Source organism: Cervus elaphus, chromosome X (genome assembly GCF_910594005.1).
Source record: "Cervus elaphus chromosome X, mCerEla1.1, whole genome shotgun sequence".
In the NCBI taxonomy this organism is placed as follows: Eukaryota; Metazoa; Chordata; class Mammalia; order Artiodactyla; family Cervidae; genus Cervus; species Cervus elaphus.
Window position 1 is genome coordinate 50,834,531 of NC_057848.1, and position 18,084 is coordinate 50,852,614.

The following is an 18,084-nucleotide window of genomic DNA, read 5'->3' on the forward strand; positions in this document are numbered from 1 at the left end:
CTCTATGGGTTTTATTATCTGGGCTGTCCCTGGGTTGGCTGCCTTCACCATTTGCACATGCGCAGGGAGGTGGCTACCCTCTGTGGCATGGCTGCCGGGAGAGCGCACAGGGCCAGGGAGGTCCCTACGCGTCTGGGGGAAGACCTCGCCCAGGAAGCTTTTTAAGACAGCCATTCCACTGGTACGCCTAAGAGAAAAACTTGTCCAACCACCAGCCTACCACAAGCTCGGCTCTTCTGAAAGTGCTATTTTAGAGATGCTGCACACGAATTTGGGAGAAAGTTTTGAGTTCACGTCTTTGCTCCTGGTTTCTAAATACCATTTCAGATACGGAGTTTGGAAAACACGACTGCCATCGTAAACAAGTAAACTCGAGGAGATGCTAAAACTTGAGGAGATGCGTAAACTTGAGGAGATGCTAAAACCTGCCCCGTCCCAAACCCCAAGCCCCATGGCTAGCCTCATGCGCAGTCAACTAGAGCTGGCTTCTACTCCTCCCCCAAGCTTTCCCAGGTGCAGGGGACCAGCAGACCCGAAGAAAAGTGTGGCGAAAGTAAGAAAAGAAATATTTAAGTACCTCTGAGCCACCAGAAGGCTGGGAGACCCTGAAGTTGAAGTCCCTGTGGACGGCAAGATCCAGCTTTTGCCTCTCCAGCTGCAAGCAGGGTGCGGCCGCAGCTGCTCGGAAACAAAAGACCCTCGGTTACGTAGGGTATGCACGTTATGCACGTTACGCATGTTACGCACGTTACGTAGCGTGGCGCACAGGCTGCAGGGCGGGAACGTGGGGGAGCGGCCCCACGCGGACATGGCAGATCTGCACCTGGAAACCCCAGCCACAAGACCTGGCCTGGAGCTGGGGACAAAACTCTGTAAATGTCCAAGATCCACTGTGTTCCCCACCAGGCACCTGCTGGGTGGTTACCCTGGAGGAGCCAAGATCCAAGTCGGGGAAAGAGCCATGATGTACCTATGATGAGCCGCCGGCCCACCTCGGCTGACCCTCAGGTAGCTCTCCCAGCGCCCCAGGCTGCCTGCAAGCCTCTGTTGGAAGCTGCCTGGGGTCGGTGCTGGGGAGACTTTCTCTCGGAGGTGTTTGCTAACCAGCCTTGGAGTAGAAGGCCCGGCTGTGCAGCTCTGAGGCCAGGCAGGGTGGGAGCGGGCCCCAGAACACAGAAGGTCCCCGAGTGACCACAGAAGTTTTCCTGGGGACCAGAGAGGAGTCATTGTGCCAGTGTTGGACTTCTTCCCGAGAGCACATTTGTCTGAGTGCATGCGTCTATGCTTGTGTATGTGTGTGAGAGAGACGGCAAGAATAATATATAAATGAATAAAATAAAATACATGGAATGGCAATGAAAGATGATTAGTGACATAATTATCAAAATACTAAAAATTGTGATATAATGATATACATATATAGCAATTAACTTGCTTGAAAACATGTAACAATGAATCTACTAGAGTAAGTCCCCTACATACGAGAGTGAGTTCCATTCCAAGGGTGACTTCGTAAGTCCAACTTGTTCATGAGGACAACAAAGCTAGCCTAGGTACCCTACTAACATAATCAAGCTATATAGTTCTGTACTGTAATAGGCTTATAATACTTTTCATACAATGCATAAAAAATAAACTTTTAATTTTACAGTATCTTGGAGAGTACAGTAGTATAGTATAACTATATACTTTGACTGTGTATATACACAAACTGGAGAATTTGTGAAAGAGATGGGAATACCAGACCACTTGACATGCCTCCTGAGAAATCTGTATGCAGGTCAAGAAGCAACAGTGAGAACTGGACATGGAACAATGGACTGATTCCAAATTGGGAAAGGATTAAGTAAAGGCTATATATTGTCACCCTCCTTATTTAACTTAAATGCAGAGTACATCTTGCAAAATGCCCAGCTGGATGAAGCACAAGCTGGAATCAAGATTTCCAGGAGAAATATCAATAACCTCAGATATGCAGATGACACCACCCTTATGGCAGAAAGGGAAGAGGAACTAAAGAGCCTCTCTGATGAAGGTAAAAGAAGAGAGTGAAAAAGTTTGCTTAAAATTCAACATTCAGAAAACTAAGATCATGGCATCCAGTCCTGTCACTTCATGGCAAATAGATGGGGAAACAATGGAAACAGTGACAGACTTTATTTTCTTGGGCTCCAAAATCACTGCAGATGGTGACTGCAGCCATGAAATTAAAAGACACTTGCTCCTTGGAAGAAAAGCTATGGCCAACCTAGACAGCACATTAAAAAGCAGAGACATTATTTTGCCAACAGAGGTCCGTCTAGTCAAAGCTATGGTTTCTCCAATAGTCATGTATGGATGTGAGGGTTGGACTATAAAGGAAGCTGGGTGACAAAGAATTGATGCTTTTGAAGTGTGGTGTTGGAGAAGACTCATGAGAGTTCCTTGGACAGCAAGGAGATCCAACCAGTCAATCCTAAAGGAAGTAAGTTCTGAATATTCATCGGAAGGACTGATGCTGAAGCTGAAACTCCAATACTTTGGCCACCTGATGCGAAGAACTGACTCATTGGAAAAGACCCTGATGCTGGGAAAGATTGAAGGCAGGAGGAGAAGGGGATGACAGAGGATGAGATGGTTGGATGGCATCACCGACTCAAAGGACATGAGTTTGAGCAAGCTTCGGGAGTTGGTGATGGACAGGGAAGCCTGGCATGCTGCAGTCCATGGGGTCGCAAAGAGTTAGACACGACTGAGCGACTGAACTGAACTGATAGTATAACAGCTGGCATACAGGGGCTGACATCAAGTGAACGGGCAAGAAGAGTTGCTGAATGGAGGCCAAAGAGGAGATGGGAGATGGTAGAGCTAAAGGATGGTCAGCAATAGGAGACAGAAGGCAAGCTGCAATTTCACTGGCACCTGATGTTCATGGCATAGGTTCTGGTTCTTTGCTGCATTGAATTCTATCTACTCTCTTAAAAAACAAGTGATAACTGGGCAGTAGCTCATTTTTCGTCATCATAGGTGACATGGTAGCACTGGACTGCATTCTGAATGGCTGCTGCAACCCTCATTAACCATTCTACATTTGGGTCCTGTGTCTCAAAAATTAACAGTGCCTCCTCAAAGAAAAGCCCCTTGCCATTTCCTGTGTTGTGATTCTCTTTGGTTCTTCAGTTACTTCTTCCTCTTCTCTCTCTTTGTCCTTTCTCTGGGCCTTCAGTTCCATCATGTCTTCATTAGCAAGCTCCTTCTTTGCACAGTAACCATGCTGTATAATAAAGTACACAAAATCCCAACCAACTGTAGAGGGTGCATGCACATAACAATGTATGCCAGACACGTGAACTAACTTACATAGCTGAACATGCTAACTACATTCACATCTTTGAAAGTTTGTGACTTGAAGGTTCGTATTGTAGGGGACTTACTGTATCAGAATTTTTAATAAGTGATGAACATCAATGGCATTTATCTGCAACAACTACAACAAATGTGAACAATATATATCTTTATGTCACTGAGGCAATCCCAGTCCTAATAATGTGCTAGACTGTTGTCAGTTTTTACAATAGAAGAAAATGCTATTTTTCAGTGCCTTTGCAGAGAAAATGGAGATGTTATTTGTTCCCACCACCCAAGTTTATGAACATTCTGAATTTTATAAGAGGTCTGTGATCCCTAAATAAGAACCCCTGGTAAAAGGTGTTTTCTTTGATAAACTGCAAATGTGTCTCAGTTACTATCACAAATGACATCTTAACACAGAAACTGACATATAATTTTTAATCTAACTTGAGGTGGAAGACCTTATATCTATGAGACATAGAAAATTACTTGTAAGCAGCAAAAATGCTTAATTATACAGCTTTATCTACAGCAAACAGATATTGGCAGAAACTTTTATTGGTTGGCTTTAACGTACAATCAGGTGACATGATGACAAAGAAATTAAGAATTGAATGAGAACTCAAGGATAGAAAGCAAGTTGATAAGACAATGAAAATAAACCTCCTGTTTTACAACTTTTGTTAAGTGTTGGTTGGACCAAGTCAAAGTGGTTTATTCTAGCAATTATGGCGTAGTGTGTGAACACAGGATGGAGCTAGGTACAAAGCGGAAGTTTAGGGAAAACACCATACATTTATATCCACTCCTCTATATTAGAGGTTAGGAAAAGAAAAAGATAGATGGTAGAAGAAAAAATTGAGTGTGTTAATGAAACAGAGCAAGACACTATGGTCCTTGCCGCCCACCTCTCCACCATATCCTCAGCCTGCCTTTTGTTTGTGGAAAAACTTTAGCCAAAGAATGGGTTTAATCAGAGAAAAGAGAAAATGCAGAAACAAAGGAAAACAAAGGAGACCAAATAATAGTTTAGTCAGTAAGCATAGTCAAGGACCTTTAGTTCCTTCTCAAGGGCTATAGATAATATTCTGAGCCATATCCTGAGCTGTCTTATAGATACTTAAACCTTCAGCAGGTGAAAGAAGTTAACTACATGATGACCAGACTGTAGCCATGACAAAAGTAGCCATAGTTCTGAGAACTGGCCTCAAAGATATAGGAACAAACCACCCCTGGAACTAGAGATTAACTGTACCTTAAGCAATCAAGATGATGTTGGTCATATCACCACATGACCAATTTCAAGTTGACTGTCAGAACTGACTGTACTGTTTCTGCATGTACCCCTTAACCCCCACTGCCTCCATCTATAAAAGCTCTTGCCCACAGATTGTTAGTGTGGGAGAAGTTGGCCTTTGGAATAGGATCTCCCCCTCCCCTGCCCACCATGCTGACATTTGAAATAAAGCAAACTTTCCTTTCCGTCAACCTTGCCTCTTTATTTGCTTTTGATCAGAGAGCAGCCTGACCCCTCCTTTTGGTTACAGTAATACTTACATTAAGCAATATACTTAAATTCCTTTGATTTACTTTTTACTCCACTCTTTGGATTAGGTTTTGAACAGGAATTGTGAAGTGGTAAGTGTAAATCTTTTGTTGCATGCTTCAAATAGCAGCTTTCTCTTAAACATGGTTTAATGCCCTCTGCAGCTATTGTTTGTCTTTCTGTGACTTCAGGGCCAGGAGCAAAGATTCGCATGTCTGGCTTTAATATTTCACAGATTTAATAACATATCTTTTCATTAATTCACAGATTTATTAAGATCTAACAAATTTAGAGACTAGTTGAATAGGGACAGTCACTGCTATTCTCTAAGTCTATTTTTATTTGAGTCATTTAGAGGTATATTACCAAATTAATGGGTTTCTATGCAAAAATGCATGAATGAGTTGTGTTTAAGTAGAAATAATGTAGGCTGGCTAGAATGATGTTGCTGATTGATGGATAAGTATAAGATTGAGGAGCATGATAAATGTAAATTCCAGATAAATTGAGGCTACGCTGAGTATTTTTAGATAGCTTATTGGTATATCCAAAAGTCCCTTTTCTGTTTGCCCATTTCTGTTCCCCTCTAACCTTAAAAGAGCCTAATTATAGGAATGAGATCACTAAGCCATTGAAACTAACTCTGGACTTATGCTCTCCTGAATACACACCATGTGTTGTCTAACCTGTTGATTCTTTTCCTAAATAAAATGAAAGAATAGAGAAGTAAGCAGTCTAAAAATGATTAGCTCTTGAATCTCCCTCCCACCTCCTGCCCATTTCCAGCCCTCTGGATTATTACAGAGCCCCAGCTTGAGTTTCCTGTGTCAGAGGGGACATATGTGCACCTATGGTTAAGTCATGTTGATGTATGACAGAAATCAAACCAGTCTTGCAAACCAATCATCAACCAATCAAAAATAAATAAATATTTTTTTAAATGACTAGCTGTCTAGTGACTGCAACAGCCCCACTAAGGAATCCTACAAGGCAGATCATGTAGACAAGATAGCATCTAAAGAGAGAATCAGTCAGTCTGCACACAATGGAAAAGGATGCAGAACCCAACCTCCTGCCTTGATGATTCACTAAGAGTCTTCCTTCCACTTTTCATTTCACAAACTGTCATGGCTGAGCAGAATCTTTGGAATTGGTCTTTGCACATGAGTCCACCTTCTCCCCAGATTGTCAGTTTCTGATTAAAGCACCTTTCTTTACTACTGGCACTTTAGTGGCAAGCAGCTGAACCTGGGTTCAGTTACAAATCAACCTTTTAGCAAAATCATATTGAATACCAGCTTTGTGAGTTGGTATTTATTTCATTTCTTTTAATCCTCTAAAGTTGTATACGACTTCTCAAAATATATGAAATACCCCTAAAATGAGAGCAAAAAGAAAATTTATCAGACATTGGGTGATAGTCTGTTACAGTCAATAATTATATTTCATGCCACCTCATTATCTCTGTAATGGACAGGCTACCCCAAATTCTAGAGGTATTATGTAAAAATGTTAATAATTGTGCAGAATTTATTGTTTTTACTAAAATGTATCATTTTAAATAAGAAAGATGTCTTACTCTGTATTTTTCATTCTAAAGCACATTGTTAATTTTTTAGTTCAGTTTCATACAACTTCACTGGTTAATTCTACCAAATGTTTGAAGAAAAAAAACAGCCTTTGGAAATTCTTTCACAAAATAGAGGCAAAGAGGATATTTCCTAATTCATTCTACAGGGCCACTAATTACCTGATACCATCATAGGAAAAGGAAACCAAAGACCAATATCCCTTTGAATTGCAAAATCCTCAAGAAAATGCTAGCAAACCAAATTAAGGATATGAAAAAGACTTTACACCATGAACAATTGGGATTAACCAAGAAATGCAAGAGTGGTTCAACATACAAAGCAAAATCAATGTAATATACTATATTAATAGAACAAATTTAAAAATCATCTCAAAAGACACACAAAAATGCGTTTGACAAGATCCTACACATTTAAATTGTAAAAAACACTTAAAACATTGTGAATAGAAGGGTACTTTTTTAACCTCACAAAGGGCTTCTATAAAAAACAGCTAACATCATACTCTATGGAAAAAGACTGAAATATTTCTCCCTAAGGTCAGAAAAAAGGACAGTGTCCACTTTTGCCACTTCTGTTCAACATTTTACTGGAAGTTCTAGCCAAAGCCATAAAGTAAGAACATGAAAAATAAGATTCAGATCAAAAATAAATAATTAAACTTGTCTTTTTACAGAAGGAACGATCTTATATATAGAAAACTCTAAAGATCAAACACAATGTAGTAGATATAATAAATAATTTCAACAAAGTTATGGGATACAGGAAGAATATACACAAATCAGTTATATTTGTACACAATACCAATGAACAATCAGAAAGAAAAAAACTTTTAAATCTATTTATAATCATATTTTTTTAAAAGATACTTTAAAAAGTTTAAGTGCAAGAATTTTCCACTACAAACAACAAAGTCTTAAATAAATATAGTATATGTTCATGGACTGGGAAATTTAATATTATTAAGATGTCAATAAAGGGACTTCCCTGGTGGTCCAGTAGCCAAGACTCTGTGCTCCCCAGTGCAGCGGGTCCAGGTTCAACCCCTGGACAGGGAATTAGATCCTGCATGCTGTAACTAGGAGTTTACATGTCACAACTAAAAAAAGAGCCCATATGCCACCACTAAGACCTGGAGCAGTCAAATAAATAAATATTTTTAAAAATATTTCAATACAGCTGAAAGCAATTTAAAATTTATTAAAATTCCTATATAAATGCCAGCTGAACTTTTTGCAGCAACAGAGATTTCTTAAGAAATTTGATCTTGAGATTTTAATCTTAAATTCACTGGGAATTTCAAGGTCTTTTATAGGCAAAACCATCTTGAAAAATAAAAAAGAACAAAGTCTATCCCCTCTATTTACCATTCTCCACACAGCAGCCAAAGTTGCTTCTATGAAATACATATCATGTTGCTATTTTACACAGAAGTCCCAATGCATTACAATTTAACTCAGAACAAAACACAAAGTTTATGTTTTTGTGTTTAGTGTGTACATAGTCTGGTCTTCCACTACTTCTATTACCTGATCTTTTTACCATTCTTTCTGTTGTTCACTTGACTCCAGTCACTAGCCTCCTTGAAATCCCTTGGATATACCTAGCCAGCTCTTTAGGGCCATTGTACATAATGCATTCTTTGCCTATAACACTTTTTCTCACATTGCTTTAGGATTTGCTCTCTCACTTCAAGTAGCTTCTAATGTCACCTTTTCAGAAAGGCCTTCTCTATTTACTCTCTCAAAAATTGCACTCCCAATTCCCATACCTTCCATTGGCAATCTGTTTCCTTTCTCCTGCCTTATTTGTCTTCATCATTACCTCACATATATGAAAATATTCAGTGTTTATTTATCTTCATAAAATTTAAGCTACATGAAAATGAGGACATTCTCCATTTGTTTATTGTTGTGTCACCAATGCCCAGACCAGTAAACAGCATATCTTAAGTGCTCAATAAATACTTCTGAATAAATAAATGGATATTAGTAAATGAGGTAACATTTACCTCTTCATACTTTGAAAAATATTAAAATTGTACAGCTGCCACTTTCCTCATCTCCTTTGTCAACTCTTCCCCATTAATTTCCTTCTTCCTTATATAAGGTAAATATAGCTATGAAGTGTATATTTTAAAACTCTTTTAGGAATTGAAAGGAGCTTCATATTGCTGTCACTTACGACTCAACTTGAATGCTTAATATTTATTTTCTCCAACATTGGAAATATAAATGTATATATTTAATGATGTATATATATATATATTTATATATGTACAAATATATGCATACAGTTGGCTCTCTCTATCTACAAGTTCCACAATCATGGGTCCAATCAACTGTCGATCAAAATACTTTTTAAAAATTCCAGAAAGTCCCAAAAAACAAAACTTGCAGTTGCAGTACACTGGCAAATATTTACATAACATTTACATTGTATTTACAAATACTTACATAGCGTTTACATTGTATTAGGTATTATAAGTAATTTAGAGATGACTTAAAGTATATAGGAGGATGTGTCTAGGTTATATGCAAATACTTCACCATTTTATGCAAGAGACTCGAGCAATCATGGATTTTGGTATCCTTGGGGAGTCCTGAAAGAATCCCCCACAGATACCAAGGGACAACTGTATGTATATACAAACACACACAGATAAAAATGTATTTCTATTTCCTCGGGTTCTAAACTTGGATACTATGGTAATGAAGCTATCTTCTCTGATTTTATGCTCATTCATATTGGTTTGCTTCGTTCAGAAAAGGGAAAGAAAAGCAAGGAAAACTGCTCAGTGGTTCCAGGTGGCCTACTTAACGTGGATCAGCCATCTCATATGTCTATATTGATTAAAAGAAGCAAAACCATATGGGTAGCTTAAAAGTAAACATTTTTTTCTAAGTCTCTCATTTACCATATCTGTAATCTCTACTAGCCACACAAGCAATATTCACAGAACATTTTCTTACTTTGTAAACTTTTGTATTATTTATTCATGACATTTGTATATAAAAGTAGTGACATCCTTTCTCAATGAGATGTCACTAATCCTAGAATATACATTAATGATATGAGATAGAATTCAGTCCTGAATTCAGATAACCACTGACTGACCTTGTCTACTCAGCAATTTTTCTTCTTTCTCTGCTCCACTTTTATTTATTCATTTATTTTTAGGTATATTTTTTTATTTATTAATTTATTTTAGGAAATCTGGCCATCTCTCTCCAATTGTAATCATACATTCCATAGTTGAAATTCTGAGAATCTGATTTTTCAGTGGACATTTTAAGGCTTTAAAAGATTGAATATGGATCAGTGCCACAGCACAATTATGCTTTCAAAAGGGCTTTTAGGGATCTTCTCCTATCAGTTGCTTTTCAGTGTGGATCCCTTTGGTCTTCTCTTGGATGAGCTGTAGCCTTGCTCTTTAGTACCAATCAATCTCTTTTTTTTTTTCTTTTTTAAGACAGGAGGCACTTTGAAATTGGCAACCACTTGAAATCACTGATCAAAGTATGCCATGGATTGTTTCCAGTGAACTGCATCTGCATCTACGATCACTGGCTTCCAAGAGATATTTCCTAACACAGCAGCAAAACTGGCTCAGACACTGGTCACAGGCCAACTACCTTGAGCTTTGCTCCTATGATGGTTTCTATCAAAGGCCACTGAGTGGTTTTTGATGGCACTTTGACTTCTTTCATAATGCAAGGAAAGTGGAAGTTCATCTTCTATAAATAACTGCATCTATTTAAAAGTACCAAGCTAACTACTTTTCAAGCCAAGCAATACTAATATATCCTTGGTATATATCAAGTGGTTTTCTGATATTGAAAAGTGATTCAAGAGAAAAGTTGCATATTTTCTGGAAAGAAACTGGTTTTCAAATTTAAATTAACGTGTTTATATTTTAGTTTAAGACCTATTTAAAAATCCACAAAGTTTTAAATGGTGCTTCTGCTAAAATTGGGTTTCCAGGTTATTTGTTTGTTATTTTGACCAATGACCATTATTTCTACGATCAGTTGTCAGTCTCTGTATCAGTATTATAGATCAATTAACTTTTAGGAAGAACAAGTAAAAATCATGTATCAGTTTTGCACGATGAAAAAAATAATCAAGCAACAATGACTCTGAAAATGTAAAGTCTCTAGTAAAGAGAGTAAACAACCAGATATTAAATTAAATATGTGGGAAAATGGAGGTCATTTATAGGCATATTCTACATGTCTGCTGATGTTTGATATATACTCACCAAAGTAAATACAAATAGGAATGTAGATACCCTGTCACTCTGGAAAACAAATGATTAAGACACAGATGGGACTTCCCTGGTGCTCCAGTGGGTGGGACTCTGTCTTGCAGTGTAGGGGATGTGGGTTTGATCCCTGGTGGGGGAACTCAGATCCCACATGCTGCAGAGCAACTAAGCTCTTGCGCCACAACCACTGCACCCATGTGCTCCAGAGCCCATGTGCCATGACTAGAGAGTCTGTGTACCACAACAAAAGATCCTGTGTGATGCAACAAAGATCCCACATGCCACAACTACAGTCAAATAAATAAGCTTTTTAAGCCATATATTCTGTTTTTATATAGATTTAAAATCCATATTGACAAATTTTGAGCTCCAAGATCTCTACAGACATAGCATTTAAGTAGTTTTCTGCTGAAAAGTCATCCTGATTTTCAAAGTGATGATTCATTATAATAAAATTATTTTAGAAATCAACACACAAAGTAAAATATGTAATTAAAAATATCTTTAAAACAATTCAAGCTTCTAAATATCCTGTCACATTTCATCAACTGAAATATTTATGTCAAAAGCTATATGTTTTTAACACACAAGTAAGAAAAAAGTGATGAAAAGATTTGGCTTTTTTTTTTATGGGTGGAATATTTCCCCTCAAAATTCATATTTTGAATCATTAACCCACAATTTTTTGTATTTGGAGATGGGAATTTAGAGAGGTAATGTTAGGTAAGATTAGACAAGATCATAAGTGTGGGGCCCTCATGAGAGGATTGGTGTCCTTGTAAGAAGAAACATTAAAAACCTAGCTTCCTCTGTGTGTGTGTGTGTGTGTGTGTGTGTGTGTGTGTGTGTGTGTGTGTGTGTGTGTGTGTGTGTGTGTGTGTGTGTGTCTCCCTGTCTCTTCTCCTCTCCTCTCCTTTCTCCTTTTTTCTTACAATTCTGGTGCATGCATACACACACACAATGAGAAAAGAGCATATGAGAGCACAGCAAAAAGGTGGCTATCTGGAAGCCATGAAGAAGCCAGAAATTATGAGAACTAATAAATGAATTCATCAAGGCTGCATGATACAAGATTAATTTAGAGAAATCTTTTGCAATTCTATAAACTAATAGTGAAATATCAAGAGAGGAAGTAAAAAAATCCCATTTATACATACATCCAAAAAAGACTCTAGGAATAAACTTAACCAAGGTGAAAAAAACATATACTGAAAACTATAAAACATTGATAAAGGAAACTGAAGGTGATACAGAGAAAAGATAGCTCATGCTCTTAGACTGGAAGAAGTAATAGTATTAACATGGCCATACTACCCAAGCAATCTACAGGTTTAATGTAATTCCTATCAAAATATTCAGAACATTTTTACAAAACTAGGACAAGTAATACTAAAATTTATTTTGAACTACAAAAAAAAACCCAAATGCCAAAGCAATCTTGAGAAAAAAGAGCAAAGCAGAAGATATAGCTTTCTCAGATATCAGTTCAGTTCAGTTCAGTCACTCAGTCGTGTCCAACTCTGTGACCGAATGAACTGCAGCACGCCAGGCCTCCCTGTCCATCACCAACTCCCAGAGACCATCCAAAACCATGTCCACTGAGTCAGTGATGCCATCCAACATCTCATCCTCTGTCTGTCGTCCCCTTCTCCTCCCACCCTCAATCTTTCCCAGCATCAGGGTCTTTTCAAATGAGTCAGCTCTTCGCATCAGGTGGCCAAAGTATTGGAGTTTCAGAGTCAACACCAGTCCTTCCAATGAACACCCAGGACTGATCTCCTTTAGGATGGACTGGTTGGATCTCCTTGCAGTCCAAAGAACTCTCAATAGTCTTCTCCAACACCACAGTTCAAAAGCATCAATTCTTCAGTGTTCGGCCCTCCTTATAGTCCAACTCTCACATCCATATATGACCACTGGAAAAACCATAGCCTTGACTAGATGGACCTTTGTTTGCAAAGTAATGTCTCTGCTTTTTAATATGCTGCCCAGGTTGGTCATAACTTTCCTTCCAAGGAGCAAGCGTCTTTTAATTTCATGGCTGCAGTCAACATCTGCAGTGATTTTGGAGCCCAAAAAAATAAAGTCAGCCACTGTTCCCACTGTTTCCCCATCTATTTGTCATGAAGTGATGGGACTGGATGCCATGATCTTAGTTTTCTGAATGTTGAGCTTTAAGCCAACTTTTTCACTCTCCTCTTTCACTTTCATCAAGAGGCTCTTTAGTTCTTCCCTTTCTACCATAAGGGTGGTGTCATCTGCATATCTGAGGTTATTGATATTTCTCCCGGCAATCTTGATTCCAGCTTGTGCTTCCTCCAGCCCCACGTTTCTCAGACATCAGACTATACAATACTATAGTATAGATATATACTATAGTATAGTATATATACTATAGACATCAGACTATACTATAAATCTACAGTAATCAAAATAGTGTGGTACGGGTACAAAACAGACATATACATCAATGGAACAGAATGAAGATCTCAGAAATAAACCAGCATAACTAAAGTCAGTTAACCTATGACAAAGGAGCTAACAATATGCAATGGAGAAAATACAGTCTCTTCAACAGCTGGTGCCTGGAAAACAGGACAGCCACGTGTAAAATGATGAAATTATAACACACCCCACATGATACACAAAAATTAATTCAAAATGGTCTAAAGACCTATTTGTAAGAACTGAGACCACAACACTTCTAGAAGAGAATACAAGCAAAATACTCTTTACATAAGTTGCAACGATATTTTCTTAATTTCCTAAGGCAAAGGAAATAAAAGCAAAAATAAATGCTAGACCTAATTAAACTTAAAAACAATTGCACAGCAAAGGAAACCATCAACAAAATGAAAAGACAAGACACAGAATGGGAGAAAATATTTGCAAATAATGTGACTGACAAAGGGTTAATCACCAAAATATACAAATAGCTCGTGCAGCTCAATATCAAAAGAACAATCCAACCAGAAATTGGGTGGAAGACCTGAACAGATATTTTTTTCCAAAGAAGATACACAGCTAACTGGCACATGAATACATGCTAAAATTTGCTAATTATTAGAGAAATGCAAATCAAAACCACAATGACATATCACCCTGCACCTGTCAGAATGGCTATTATCAAAAAGTCTACAAATAACAAATGTTGGCCAGAATGTGGAGAAAAGGGGACCGTCAGACACTCTTGGTGGGAATATAAACTAGTGGAACTAATATATTAAACAGTATGGAGGTTCTTCAAAAAACTGAAACTAGAACTACCATATGATTGAGCTTCCCTGGTGGCTCAGTGGTAAAGAATCTGCCTGAAACGCAGGAGACCTGGGTGCAATCCCTGGGTCAGGAAGATCCCCTGGAGGAGGGAATGGCAACCCATTCCACTATTCTTGCCTGGAGAATTCCAAAGACAGAGGAGCCTCCCGGGCTACAGTGCATGAGGTTGCAAAGAGTCAGACACGACTGAGCAACTAACACTTTCACTTGCACCATATGATACAATAATTCCACTTTTGAGTATATATCCAGAAAAAAAAAACACTAATTGAAGAAGATACATGCACATATGTCCCAATATTCATAGCAGCACTATTCACAATAGTAAAAACATGAAAGCAACCAAAGTGCCCATCAAGAGATGAATAAAGAAGATGTGGTATGAATGTGTGTGCACACAGATACACACAATGAAATATTACTCAGTCATAAAAAATAAAATAGTGCCATCTGTAGCAATCTGGATGGGCCTAGAGAATATTATACTTAGTGAAATAAGTCAAAGACAAATACTGTATGATTTTATTTATATGTGGAATCTAAAAAATAAAATGAATGTAGGTACAAAACAGAAACAGATTCACAGACATAGAAAACAAACTTGTGGTTACCAAAGGGGAAGATCAGGGGAAGGCTAAATTAGGAGTATTGGAATAATAGATACCAACTACTACAAAAAAAAATAGAAAAGCAATACGCATTTACTGTATGGTATAGGAAATTATGCCTAATATCTTTTAATAACATATAATGGAATATAATTGCAAAAATACTTAATCACATTGCTGTATACATTAACACTATATTATAAAGCAACTATACTTCAATTATAAAAAATGTAAGAATTAAAGCTCTCATCAGGAACCAAATGGTCTGGCATCTGGATTTTGGACTTCCCAGCCTCCAATACTGTGAGAAATAAATTTCTGTTGTTTAACCCTTCTGGTATATGGTATTTTGTTAGGACAGTCTGAGCTATTACAGTTTGCTAAAAAGTACAGAGGAAGAAGTAAACCAGAACACCTTTTCATTTAACTTAGAAATGAGAGTCCCTATTTCTTTGTCTCTACACTCTTCAGGGGGCATTTTTGTTTTGTTTTGCTTTGTTTTAAATCAATGGTGAGTAACTCCTTAAAATGCTGTTCTAAGAAAAGTCACTAATACTATTTTATTATTTCATGAAAAACACTGTAGCTTGGTGTGGTAAGAACAAAAGAGACATTTTAAAGATAAGTATTGTGATCCGACCTGGTGCACTGGGAAGACCCAGAGGAATCGGGTGGAGAGGGAGGTGGGAGGGGGGATCGGGATGGGGAATACGTGTAAATCTATGGCTGATTCATATCAATGTATGACAAAACCCACTGAAATGTTGTGAAGTAATTAGCCTCCAACTAATAAAAAAATAAATAAAAAATAAAGATAAGTATTGGATGCAAATATCTTTAAGAAGCAATGGAAGAAACTGATACTGAGTGCTGTTTCAAATACTGCACTACATAATATATGTTTAATACTTACAGAAACTCCTTTTAGAAATGAGGAAACTAGTTCAGTTCAGTTAAGTCGCTCAGTCGTGTCTGACTCTTTGAGACCAAATGAACCTCAGCACGCCAGGCCTCCCTGTCCATCACCAACTCCCAGAGTCCACCCATACCCATCGAGTCAGTGATGCCATCCAACATCTCATCCTCTGTCGTCCCCTTCTCCTCCTGCCCTCAATCTTTCCCAGCATCAGGGTCTTTTCAAATGAGTCAGCTCTTCGCATCAGGTGGCCAAAGTATTGGAGTTTCAGCTTCAACATCAGTCCTTCCAGTGAACACCCAGGACTGATCTCCTTGCAGGCTGGATCTCCTTGCAGTCCAAGGGACTCTCAAGAGTCTTCTCCAACACCACAGTTCTAAAGCATCAATTCTTTGGCACTCAGCTTTCTTCACAGTCCAACTCTCACATCCACACACTACCACTGGAAAAACCATAGCCTTGACCAGATGGACCTTTGCTGACAAAGTAATGTCTCTGCTTTTTAATATGCTATCTAGGTTGGTCATAACTTTCCTTCCAAGGAGTAAGCATCTTTTAATTTCATGGCTGCAGTCACCATCTGCAGTGATTTTGGAGCCCAGAAAAATAAAGTCTGACACTGTTTCTCACTGTCTCCCCATCTATTTCCCATGAGGTGATGGGACCAGATGCCATGATCTTAGTTTTCTGAATGTTAAGTTTTAAGCCAACTTTTTCACTCTCCTCTTTCACTTTCATCAAGAGGCTTTTTAGTTCCTCTTCACTCTCTGCCCTAAGGGTGGTGTCATCTGCATATCTGAGGTTATTGATATTTCTCCCAGCAATCTTGATTCCAGCTTGTGCTTCCTCCAGCCCAGCATTTCTCATGATGTACTCTGCCTATAAGTTAAATAAGCAGGGTGACAATATACAGCCTTGACGTACTCCTTTTCCTATTTGAAACCAGTATGTTGTTCCATGTCCAGTTCTAACTGTTGCTTCCTGACCTGCATACAGGTTTCCCAAGAGGCAGGTCAGGTGGTCTGGTATTCCTATCTCTTTCAGAATTTTCCACAGTTTGTTGTGATCCACACAGTCAAAGGCTTTGGCACAGTCAATAAAGCAGAAATAGATGTTTTTCTGGAACTCTCTTGCTTTATCAATGATCCAGCAGATGTTGGCAATTTGATCTCTGGTTCCTCTGCCTTTCCTAAAACCAGTTTGAACATCTGGAAGTTCACGGTTCACGTATTGCTGAAGCCTGGCTTGGAGAATTTTGAGCATTACTTTACTAGCGTGTGAGATGAGTGCAAGTGTGCAGTAGTTTGAGCATTCTTTGGCATTGCCTTTCTTAGGGATTAGAATGAAAACGGACCTTTTCCAGTCCTGTGGCCACTGCTGAGTGTTCCAAATTTGCTGACATATTGACTGTAGCACTTTCACAGCATCATCTTTCAAGATTTGAAATAGCTCAACTGGAATTCCATCTCCTCCACTAGCTTTGTTTGTGGTAATGCTTCCTAAGGCCCACTTGACTAGAGTAGCTTGCAAAACCATAGACCTAATAAATGAGAGTCTGGAATACAATTTATGTTACCCAAAGCCCTGTTTTCTTTCCACCAAGCCATATTACCTCTCAAAGCATGCACAGTATTTGTTAGTGCTCAATCTATCATACAATTGGGAGACTCTGTGGGGCTTAATGTCTTCATCTTCTCCTAAGTGAACAATAGATTTAAGTTGCCTTGGGACATTACTTTTCAAGTTTCATTGTATTCATTCTCAGTGACCCCAAGTTTATATTGTTTGAGAATATTATGCCATTTAATGTAGTAGTTTAGAATAAGGACTGATACAGTGCTCCTGGGTTCAAGTCTCAACTCTATCTCTATTTAAATAATATTTTATCCCTCTTGGTTAACATATGTAAAAAGCCTAAAATAATAGTATATAACTCAGAGAATTTTTGTGAGGATTAAGAGAGGTATTATATCTATAGTATTTATAAGAGCGCCTATTAATCCAGGCATATAAAAGCTATAAAACTATATAAACTAGTCATTGTCATTATTATAAATGATCTAAAAGCTTTTTCCTCTTCTTATAGAAAAAAGAAGATACCTATATGATTTTTAAATAGATGGACTTTATTTTTATTTATTTGACTGTATGGCATGTGGGATCACAGTTCCCCAGCCAGTATTCAAACCCATGCACCCCATAATGGAAGCACGGAGTTTCAACTACTAGACTGCCAGGGAAGTCCTTAGATGGATTTTAAACAATGAGTATTTTTATCTGAGAGTCTTAGACTGGTTGGGGCAAACATAGTGTTGGTAATGTAAAGATTACATGTTCTGTGAAACTGAGCCCTTTATTGTCAATTTAGTTGTTGCCTGCAATAAAAAATGAGATTTTTTTCAGTATTTCATTTCCAGGATCTCAAGTAGTGCCTAGTATACTTGCATTTTTAAATTAATTTTATCAAAATGCTTGTTCTTATTACATGTAGATTTGTATGTGTGTCTCTGGGGTGGATAACTTGAAAATTGTTGAAGAGGTCTCATAAG